The sequence below is a fragment of the Gavia stellata genome, chromosome 3 (assembly GCF_030936135.1).
Source record: "Gavia stellata isolate bGavSte3 chromosome 3, bGavSte3.hap2, whole genome shotgun sequence".
Lineage (NCBI taxonomy): Eukaryota > Metazoa > Chordata > Aves > Gaviiformes > Gaviidae > Gavia > Gavia stellata.
The window spans coordinates 53,426,161-53,436,621 of NC_082596.1; the positions used below are offsets into that span (position 1 = coordinate 53,426,161).

General features: G+C 46.3%; 1 protein-coding gene across 1 annotated transcript in view; it reads right to left on the reverse strand.

Moving 5' to 3' along the window:
- The window catches only part of YES1 (YES proto-oncogene 1, Src family tyrosine kinase), a 53,482-nt gene extending 46,072 nt beyond the window's left edge, over positions 1-7,410 (reverse strand). The window contains exon 1 of the mRNA XM_059815891.1: positions 7,265-7,410. The gene's annotated coding sequence lies outside the window, so the exon portion shown is untranslated. The remainder of the gene's footprint in view (positions 1-7,264) is intronic.
- Positions 7,411-10,461: the final 3,051 nt, after the last annotated feature.

A 10,461-nucleotide genomic window follows, 5' to 3' on the forward strand; every position in this document is an offset into this window, starting at 1 on the left:
ATCACAAGTCTTCCACCTCCATGCAGTATGGAACAGCCTTCTCACAAGAATGATACACGGCTCACCTGGGCTAGTCACCACGCAAAGTAGAGAATGGTCTTTGCCCTATGGATCTTATCTAAGCCTTGCATAAATTTGCATTAGGAAAAAGAAAAAAAAAATCCATAGTTTCAGGTTCACTTGTCACTGAAGTATTGCAAGATTTTCTATTAAGAGAAATTACCTACAAGTGCATAAGATGCACTATTACATATGTGTGCAGCTTCACAACAGCACCAAAGTTCACACCCCTAAGGAAATGTAGAGTACTTCAGCGGTTGACAGCCGGCTGAATATGAGCCAGCAGTGTGCCCAGGTGGCCAAGAAGGCCAACAGCATCCTGGCTTGTATCAGAAATAGTGTGGCCAGCAGGAGTAGGGAGGGGATCGTGCCCCTGTACTCGGCGCTGGTGAGGCCGCACCTCGTATACTGTGTTCAGTTTTGGGCCCCTCACTGCAAGAAGGACATTGAGGTGCTGGAGCGTGTCCAGAGAAGGGCGACGAAGCTGGTGAGGGGTCTGGAGCACAAGTCTTATGACGAGCGGCTGAGGGAACTGGGGTTGTTCACTGTGGAGAAGAGAAGGCTGAAGGGAGACCTTATCACTCTCTACAACTACCTGAAAGGGGATTGTGGGGAGGTGGGTGTTGGTCTCTTCTCCCATGTAACTAGCGACAGAACAAGAAGAAATGGCCTCAGGTTGCGCCAGGGGAGGTTTAGGCAGGATATTAGGAAAAATTTCTTTACTGAGAGAGTGGTGAAGCATTGGAACAGACTGCCCAGGGAGGTGGTGGAGTCACCATTACTGAAAGTGTTCAAAAAACATGTAGACGTGGCACTTTGGGACATGGTTTAGTGGGCATGGTGGTGTTGGGTTGATGGTTGGACTTGATGATCTTACAGGTCTTTTCCAACCTTAATGATTCTGTGAACTGAACTACTGGAATCAGAGCTAGTCAAAAATACTGAATACTATGTATCAACAAAAACACCAGTAAGAGTAAAATATTCTGCTGGTACATTCTGTTTTCAGCTCAAGAAGTTATGGGAAAGGAGACACAAAACACTCACCTTCACCACCATAAAGGTTCCTCCGATTTCACCTCACCCTTGCTTAGTCCTCACGTGAATATAAATGCCACATCTTTACAGAGTTTTGAAATGTGACATTTGCTATTAGGTTTGGTGAAGATTTTTAATATTTAAGATGTCTGGAGACCACTGTTTTATACAAGTTTCAGACCTACATGTCACACTTAATTCTCTGTTTCTCTCAGACTAACCTTGTTAAACTTTTAACTGACACACTACAAATTTTGCCTGTTAGCATGTTTCTGAAGACCTCCCTTTGGAAATCAGTTAAGGTAAGGTTTTAAACTCAAACTGCAGACATTCAGAGAAACAGTATCAGAATCAAGGCAAAGAAAGGAGATACAGGAGAACTGAAAAAGATAACTTAGAAGATGTACTACTAAACTTACTCATTTGTTTTAAACACTTTACAAAGAAATACAGAACTTTTGTATTTATGTTCAGATTTCCTTCCTCAACCACAGCTCTTTGTTAATGTTTTCTTTCCCACAGTTTGGCAAATGAATGCTAATTTCAGGCAAATGTATATTTTGAAAACAAGAATATTTTCTAGACATTAATTCTATATTCATTTTTCAGTGCAGCATGCTTTGACCCAAACCTTAACAGTGTTGCTCATCTTTGAGGCACGCATTCAGTAAGTTAAGCCTATTGAAAGACCAGTTGTTACAAATCAGACCAACAGTCCATCTAGCCCAAATACCTCTGAGTCAGACCAGAGGTCTACCACTGGTCCCCACCATCTGAGATGCTGGGCAACACTGGATGCTCAGGAACGGAGCCTAAGAACCAGGAAGGCCTGTGGCCATGCTATCCTTGGCACAGTCCTTCAGCTTCTGGACTTCAGGGTACTGTTGCTGGCAAAATAGAGTCTTTGTGTTAAACAAGCTAAGCTGGTAAAAAACAACCAGAAACAGGAAGAGTGTGGAAAGGAAGAGCAAAGTATACAGAAGGACTTTGGAGGGGTTTTTTTGATTCTTCTGTGGTTACAAGTGCGGGTCATGATTTTAGTTTCCAATAAAATGTTCCTGAAAAGCAAGGAGAGACACATAAGAACTCAGACCTATTTTTCCTTTGTCACATTTTAAGCATAAATATTAATTTTGTTATCTAACCATACTTAAAATGACTTAAACAAGATTGTTCAGTATTAATTTGTTTTAAGTCTCCTTTTCTTGGCTGACTGCCAAAATGGTTATAATGCCACACAATTGCAATACACAAGAGATTCACAGCACCCTCTAATTACTCTTTAAATACCTTGCACGAGCACTGCCTTTTCTTACAATCATGAAGGCATTAAGTATGGTTGAAAATTTCAAAACCTTTAGCCAAGATACTGTATTTTTCTTCCTGAAGCTGAACTTTACACGCACCATCAGAAAGTTTGCCTGAACTATGGGAAAACATTCACAATGGGACTGAACACGAACACCATCTTCCACTCCGACCCTTCTATTGCTACGGGGCCATCAGTCCTGGTAAGCATATCTGAGACCTGACTGCATTTATGCTCTGTTATTCACACCATGATTAAAACACTATTACTGTCTCAGTTTTGCAAGATTAAAAGGTGCTTTGGGCATGTGCAAACAAAGGAAATTAACCCCATTGAACCAAAGTCTTCCAATATGAAGACTGACCCTAAATATCTGATTAACACCACAAAATGCTCCTGAAAGTTTCCCCAGAAACAAGTTAAAGGCCCTGATATACAAAAGTTTACCTATGTAGGTGTGTTTACTCAACAACTTCAATGTCAATAGAAGTAAAATGAAGTTATTCACTTTTGTAAGCCTGGTCTAGCTGATCCTAAAATCTGAACTGAAGGGGTGGCTCGAAGCTTCTGAAGAATCATTTATTTTTCCCAGACTTCTCTAGACTTCTGGTGTGAAGAAAACCACAGAAAGATGTATCTTAAGACACAGAAGTTTTTCATCCACCTAAAGTACCAACTTGAAAGACAAATTATTTGAAGTTCAGTAGCACCATCAGAATTCAAAATTTACATAAACATTTAAGGTACAGATGTAGTCAATAATTAAGAGTCTCATATAACACTGTTATAATAGCATTTGCCTTCCAAAAATACAAAGAGAAAATACAGCCAGGTTAGCAAAAAAAGTTATCTAATTTCCAATCCAACATCTTAGAGCACTCAAGAAGCTGAAAAAGATAATGCCAGTCTGATGTTTTAGCGGTCATTACTTCCTCATCACTCTCCAACCATACTCTGTAACATTACCTAACACTACAGTCAAGAAAAATCGAAACAAAGCCCAGTCTCAGCCGCAACAGTCAATGCGGCCAAGGATCTGCTTACCGATGATCCCTACGGCAGTATCCTGCTGGGCTGCGGGGCTTGGATACAAGCCAGAGCTAGCAGTCCTCGCAGGAGACCCTCAGCACAAGGGCTCATTTCAGCTGAGCATGACTTTGATCCACTGACTTCCTGGACACAGCGTGAGACCTGGTGCCCCATGCAGGTGCCTAGCCCAAGCAACAACAGAAAGAGTATTTCCGATCCTATTTCCAGTTACTCTTTACATTTTTAAAGAATATATGTTTAAATCTAAAGGGAACAAAACTCATGCATAAGTATTAACATTTACTTACTTAACTTCTAGCATTAACATTACTATCATTTCGATCTCTGATCCTATAGTCAGCTATGCATGTTGACTTTACCTAAGGGTGCAGTCCCACTTGTTTCAGTAACTTGCATCGGTGCCAGTTTCTGCTTTGATGCACCGGCACCATTAAGGATAAACCCCCATAGGTGGAAATGGCAGTAAGAATGACCTCTTAAAACCTAAAATTAAACTTGCCCTACAGTTAGTTGACAGTATCTTTTCAATATGACTTTTTCCCTACTAAATTCAGCATACACATGGGATTTTGTCCAGGTTTGCCTTCAAAACCTGGCAACTGATAACACAATCTGGAACCCTGCAGCTCTAAGTCATTGGTTTGAATGCAGCCAGGGACTGTAGTGATTGAAAGAAGTTACCATATGGCAACTGTAAAGCAGTTTGTATTAAAAAAAAAAATAGTGGCTGCCACATCATAAAATCCATCACTATAAAGCAGCATCCTATTGGCATTCTCAAGGAGAACAAAACTGGAATAAATCCCAAGACTGAGCTATCTACTTGTATTCAGAGGTGGTTCCTCCAGGACAAAAACTAAACCATACTGTTACAGCAGTTTGATTATTGAGGGAGAAATGTAGTTTCTCAATCTGTTCCATCAACTAGCAAAGGACTTCCAGTACTAGAAGCTCGAAACCTTTTATGAGGGCTTCACAGAAGCCACAGACTGTGTATGTATGCACGGAAGGTGTCCTATCTGGAAAAGGCTGCTGGATGTGACGCAGCAGAATAAGGAAGTGTTCCTAAGGTGTTCTTTGTCTTAATAGTGACACCAATTTTCAAATTAACATGAAGGTAGCTTACTCAAACTGTGATCAAAGTACAAGGCAAGACAGTTGGATCCAAGTAGGGAATACAGATGAAAGAACGTATTTCTTTTAACTAATGGTTTGAACACAAGGAATTACCTATAGAAAATATACAGCTTTTGTCCGCAGACAACGCATATAGAAAAGTAAAACCATGCAGCTACTTTGTTCCTAAACTTTGACCACATAAACTGACACATGCCACACCACAGACTTTCACATCACTGTCACATGACAGCCATTATTTATTGGAGCGAACAGAGTGGCGACTTTATTCTTCAGGAGCTACAGGAAGTACACAAAGCTCAAAATAAAGAATATTGCTCCAGTGCAGAAGTGTAGTTCTCTGCTCTGCTACATGAATTTTGATTAAAAAACCTAAATTGTGAACTGCAGTTTTTCAATAATTCTGTTACACAGTACGCAGCACACCAAAGATTTATTAAATATTTTCTAGCAATTTCAAATAACGTAGCAATTTAAATATACTTTCAATTTCGTTCATTTGTTTCATAGCCAAAGAACTGTTGTTAGGTAACAAATATTCCCCTGAAGATCTCTCTTTGTAATACGAAATACAGATTAAAGCTACCTTGAGCTCACTACTCTCATTCCAAATGAAGTTCATCAGATTTCAGAGAGTAGTACTGGGGTCCAGATATTAAAAAGTTATTGAAAACTGGACAAGTAGCTCTGCGAGCAGCAAAACCAGTGAGGCCACATTTCCTGCATCAATTTGCAGCTTGAGATAAGTGTTGACATGAACTCTCCAGTGTGCAGGTTAAAAGCTCTCTTCTACCTGGCTTTCTTACTTTCACAAATTTTGTAGAAATTGCTCACCTGGGACACCTCTGCTGCCGAATTTGCTTGAAATCGGCTAACAGCCAGAAGCATTATTAGAGGGACTGACGGGCACACAGGTGCTGCAGTTGCACTTGAGCTGCACCTCCTGAGAAAATAAAGCTAATGAAACCCGTGGAATAATTACTGGCAATCACTATTACCAACTGTTGTCATGGTTTTACACGCCTGGTATCATTGGATCTTTTTCTTTGAAATTCAGCACACTGCCAGTGCTGCTCTCTTTCTGTTCCCATCACAGAGGCTACCTCATCCCAAAACTAACCCCAACAGTCTGGCTGTACAAAACACACCCATAGCCTCCGCTCTATGCCCATGTTCAGCAGGAACCTCCTATAGCTAAATTTACAGACACGCATCAGAAACACGAGTGGAAGTGCAAGGTTTTGTTGTTTGGAAAGGAAGAGTTCTGACATCTATGAAGCCTGCAGAAACATATAGTTATGGCAAAACTGTACTACATACTGACAGAGATACTGGAAGTGTAACTGACAAGGCAATTTTATTAGAAATTCCTCTTCAAGGGCTAACTTTCCAAAGATGAAAGAAAAAGACTCTGAGGTAAACTTTCACATCTTGCTTCCCTGACTAAAGGTCCATTTTGATTGCAAAATTTGCCTGAAATTTCATTCAGCTATGAATTATTAAGAGAAAGATAATACACCTTCCTCAGCAACATGCTCCAAGTCTTAAACTGGTGTTGGATCGTTCTGCCAGTTTAAGTAAATCCAAGCATCTATTTTTTAATTAATGACCAGCCTCTGCTGAGGGTTAAATCCAGCAGGTACATCTGAATACACCTTCTTAACAACCATGAAGTTTGGAAATATTTATAACCTAGTTTTCCCAATGAAAAGTGGCCTGCACCCACACGCATAACAGACATCTGGAACGGACCACTCTGAAATGAACGCAATAAACCCATATATTTGTAATTTTGTACAATGGAGGAGAAGACATGCTAGCCCTTGGCCTGAGGGACGTGCACACAACTTTACACGCAGCAAACCTGCAGTTCCATGCAGCGCAGAAAGTTACGCGCAGCCTCCGCAGGAATGGGGGCCTGTGTGCGTCCAATAGATTTTTTTTAACCGTAAGGAAGACGAGCAGGCTTGATAAAGTGTGATGACTGAACATTTAAATTAATGACTCAGAAATTCAAAGCAGGGATACAAATCAGAACACTGAGGGGGGAAAAAAAAAATTAATAGAAAATAATTCCACGCGGGCCAAGCTACAGGCGACTCGCAAAGCAATTTCCTGAATTTCGCCCTTTTACATCCTCCGGCCCCGGCCGGCTCTGCCGAGCGGTGCCAGCACTTGGCTGCCCGCGCCCGGGAGCCGAGCGGGGACCCGGCTCACGCCGAGCACCAACGCGGGCGGTGAACACCGCCACTGGGGAACGAGCAACCGCCCCGCAGCGCCCCGCGATCGCGGCGGCCAGGCGGGAAGGGGCCGCGGAGCGAGCCCGGCACCGGGGGGGGGCGGCCTCCCCTCACAAACTTACTTCCCCTCCGCCCGCCCCCCGCAGCAACCCCACGGCTCCCGCCCGCTCGCTGCCGCCCGACCCCTCGGCCCCGCGGGCGGGGGCTCGGGCCCGGAAGAAAGTTGCTGAGAAACTTTCTGTAGAGGAAGGGGCCGGGGGTGAGGCACGGCCCCCCCCCCACCCCCCGGGGCACGGCGGCGGGGCCGCCCGGCGGGGAGAGGCTGGGGGCGGGCAGCCGGGGCCTAGCGCCTCGGCGGGCGCCGCCGCCGCCGCCATCGCGGCCGCCTCTCCCGCGGGGCGGGGGAGCGGGGACGCGGCCGGGTCCTCACCTGCCTCTCCTCGGCGTGGCGGGTGGGAGAAGGAGGGGGAGAGGGAAGGAAGCGGGGCCCCCCCCCGCTCCTCCCGGAGCCGCGGCGACCCGGGGAGGGAAGGGGGGGAGGAGGGGAAGGGAGGAGGGACGAGGAGCAGGAGGAGGGAGCCGGGCGCTCCGGTGCGTGCGGGGAGCCGGAGCCTCGCTGCGGGAGGAGGAGGAGTCTCCCCGCCCCTACGGCCGGGCTCTCCGGCGGGCACCGCAGCCCCGCCTCCGCGGCGCGCTTCCCCCCGCCCCCGCGGCCGCCCCATACGCCCCGGGCCGGGCTCGCCGCGCCTTCCGGACGGGGCAACGGCTCCACACCCGAGTTGGAGGCTGCCGGGAGGAGCCCGGCGGCCCCCGTGGAGCCGGGCTGGCGGCGGCGGACACGTCCTCCGCGCCGCTGCGCACGGAGCCAAGATGGTGGAGGCGTGCGGAGCGGCCGCTCCCCCGGCGGCCCTGCGGTGCGGGGGTGGTGGAGAGGGAGCCGGGGCTTGCCCTGCCCTGCCCTGCCCTGCCCCGCCCCGCCCTGCCCCGCGGCTCCAGGGGCGAGGCGTGGGCCGCGGCTCGGCCCAGGGCAGCTGCCGGCCCCTGTCCCTGTCTCCCCGGGCGGGACCCGTGGTTGGGTCGCGGGACCCTTGTCGGGGTAAATACGGGTGGGCGGCCGAGCTGTTTCCCCTGCTTCCCGCCGTGTCGGGTGGGTGAGCTCGGTAAGCCTCTCTCGACAGAGACACCGAACCTGAAAGATATCGGCAGCGGAGCCCTTCGGCGTGGTGTGGGAAAGGCGAACAAAAATAACTTTAAAACTCCTCAAGCAGGCATCTCCAGGTCGGCCACGGCTTAGGCTTGGTAAATTTAATTTCTTTGGGTCAAACAGATGCAAAACGATCCTTCTGAAGCGTGGGTACTGCAGGGGACGGGGGTGCTGCAGCGGCAGGCGTGGGGCAGCGCTTGCGGCTCGGGAAAGCCCCGTGCTGCACCACGGAATAAACCTGTCGCCCAAGCGCTGAGCAAACAAAGAACAAGGCTGTAAATAACGCACCAGTAACTCCGTGGTATTTTATGTTACGGGTTTCCCACTCATCGCAATTCCAGAAATCAGCGTTTCGCATTTTAAGAAATAAAAAATTGGATTTGTGTCAAGTTGAGCTTCACGGAGAAAAGTCATTCAAATGCATCTAGCCTTCAGAATTGCAGACTGCAGGAAGCAGCGAAAGAAAAGGAAGAAAAGAACCGTAAAGAACCAAAGTTATTGAAGTTACATGGGCAAATTGGCAGTTCTCATTCATCGTTACCTTCTATTGTTTTCAGCTCTCTAATGGTCAAATTTGGCACTGGAATAGCGTTTACGTCTCTTGCCTCGTTATTTGGTTCAAAGGCTGAATATAAAACAGTAATTGTATTGATCACTAGTGATAATCTAATATATTTTTAATCTTTAAAAAAAAGTTGAAACAGGATGTCCAATTTATCTTCCAGGCAATGCTGCGGAGTAAAGGCATTTATGTTTTTTAATTTAAGATAAAGCAAATACATGTATTTGCTTTTACAGGACGATAAATACACTAAGCAGTTAACAAAATACAAAAAAGCAAAAGTGTTTTAGATTTGGAGACTCCTTACCATAAGTCGTACTCATGTAATCCTGTTAGAGTGGTGGAGTTTATCATGTTCCTGTTCTGTCAGGAGCCTAAATCACATTATACAGAATTGATTTTTAATTTAGAAATCAACAGCCAATTTTACAAGTTGACCTGGGCAATGAATTACTTAACCGAGGATGAGTGTTTGCAGCCTGGTCGGTGCTCTGGGTCTGCCACGGCTTCACAGCAACCGGCTGGGCTGGGCTTACTGTAGTCTTGAGTGACAGCAAGGTTTGACCTCCAGTATCGGTTGTGGGGTTTTTTATACACAGGCAAGCACTGCTGCATGGTTAATTTTACAGCACAATGGTAAAACTTGGATATCTGAAAAGCAGAATGAGCCCTAAGTGTGTCATCATCTTCATTATGTTTCAAAGTTACTCATTTTTCTTATGAAATTTTTCAGCATTGGGCTAAGGCTTTGTGGTTAGAGGCATATTGGCTCTTGCCAGCTGTTGCTGTAATTTGACTTCTAGATTTCAGGCCTGGGGTCAATGGATGGGATTACATAGCTGTCCTTTCTCTCAACACCTGGCTGTGCTCATGTGGCACCGAAAGGTTCGCTGGGATTCTCAGTCTATCACACCACTCTCCCATTGCTTTCTCTCCTTAGGACCAATATACAGAATGAATTGGTGGGTTTCTGAAAGACTGAGCCATTAACCCTGGCCTCCAATTGCTGTCTTACATGCATGTGTGCTGTCGGCTGCCACGGGTAGTACTGGGGCTGCATCAGTGATCAACTTTGGTCGATAGTGGAGAGACCGGCACGCTTAATTTCAAGCACAGTGTGATTAAAATAGCAGAGCAGTTGGGGAGAGGATGAGATGACCAGTCCCATAACTGACAGCAAGCTCAGACCTACACCATATGGGCATGAAAGAATAGATGAGAGTTCGAGTCGGGAGTCTTGGAGGCTAGGCATGCTTTTGTTGCAGTGGAAAAATTGGCTGCTTCTTAAATTGTCTTGCACTTGTCACTGATAGTCTGAGCATTCCTCATTTTTATAAGGAAACATTGAACAGGTGACTTAAAACCATCAAACTGCTGGTGGTTCAGTCTGTTTAATCCTGCACTGGAGGGGACTTGGGGCGTCATTGCCACCTTCTGCCCGTGAGCCAGCCTGCAACCTGTCGCCACATTTTCCCTAGGTATAACTCCCTTTTGCTACTGCTCTGCTGCTACTGAGTGGGCTCTCAAATCTGTTGCAGTGCTGGGAGTGCTATGAGCCATGCAGGTGGACTGACGCCACTCGGTATTCACTTAGGAGGCATCAGCTGAAACTGGCACCAGTCTCAGCTGCGAGTCAGCCAAGGCCAGTGCCTGCTTTTAAGAATTTCCCATCCCTTTTATTCTTTTGGTTTAAATTAATATTTTTTACTTTGTCCAGGAAGGGTGGGGAGGTGCTGCCCTCGTACGCTTTAGCATGGCTGGAATATGGTGCGAGATGCTATGACTGTGGGGGTTCGTTGCTGCCATTTGCTGGATACCGTTTCCCAAATAGCCCATCAGACAGGCTAAGCGCTCACTAACT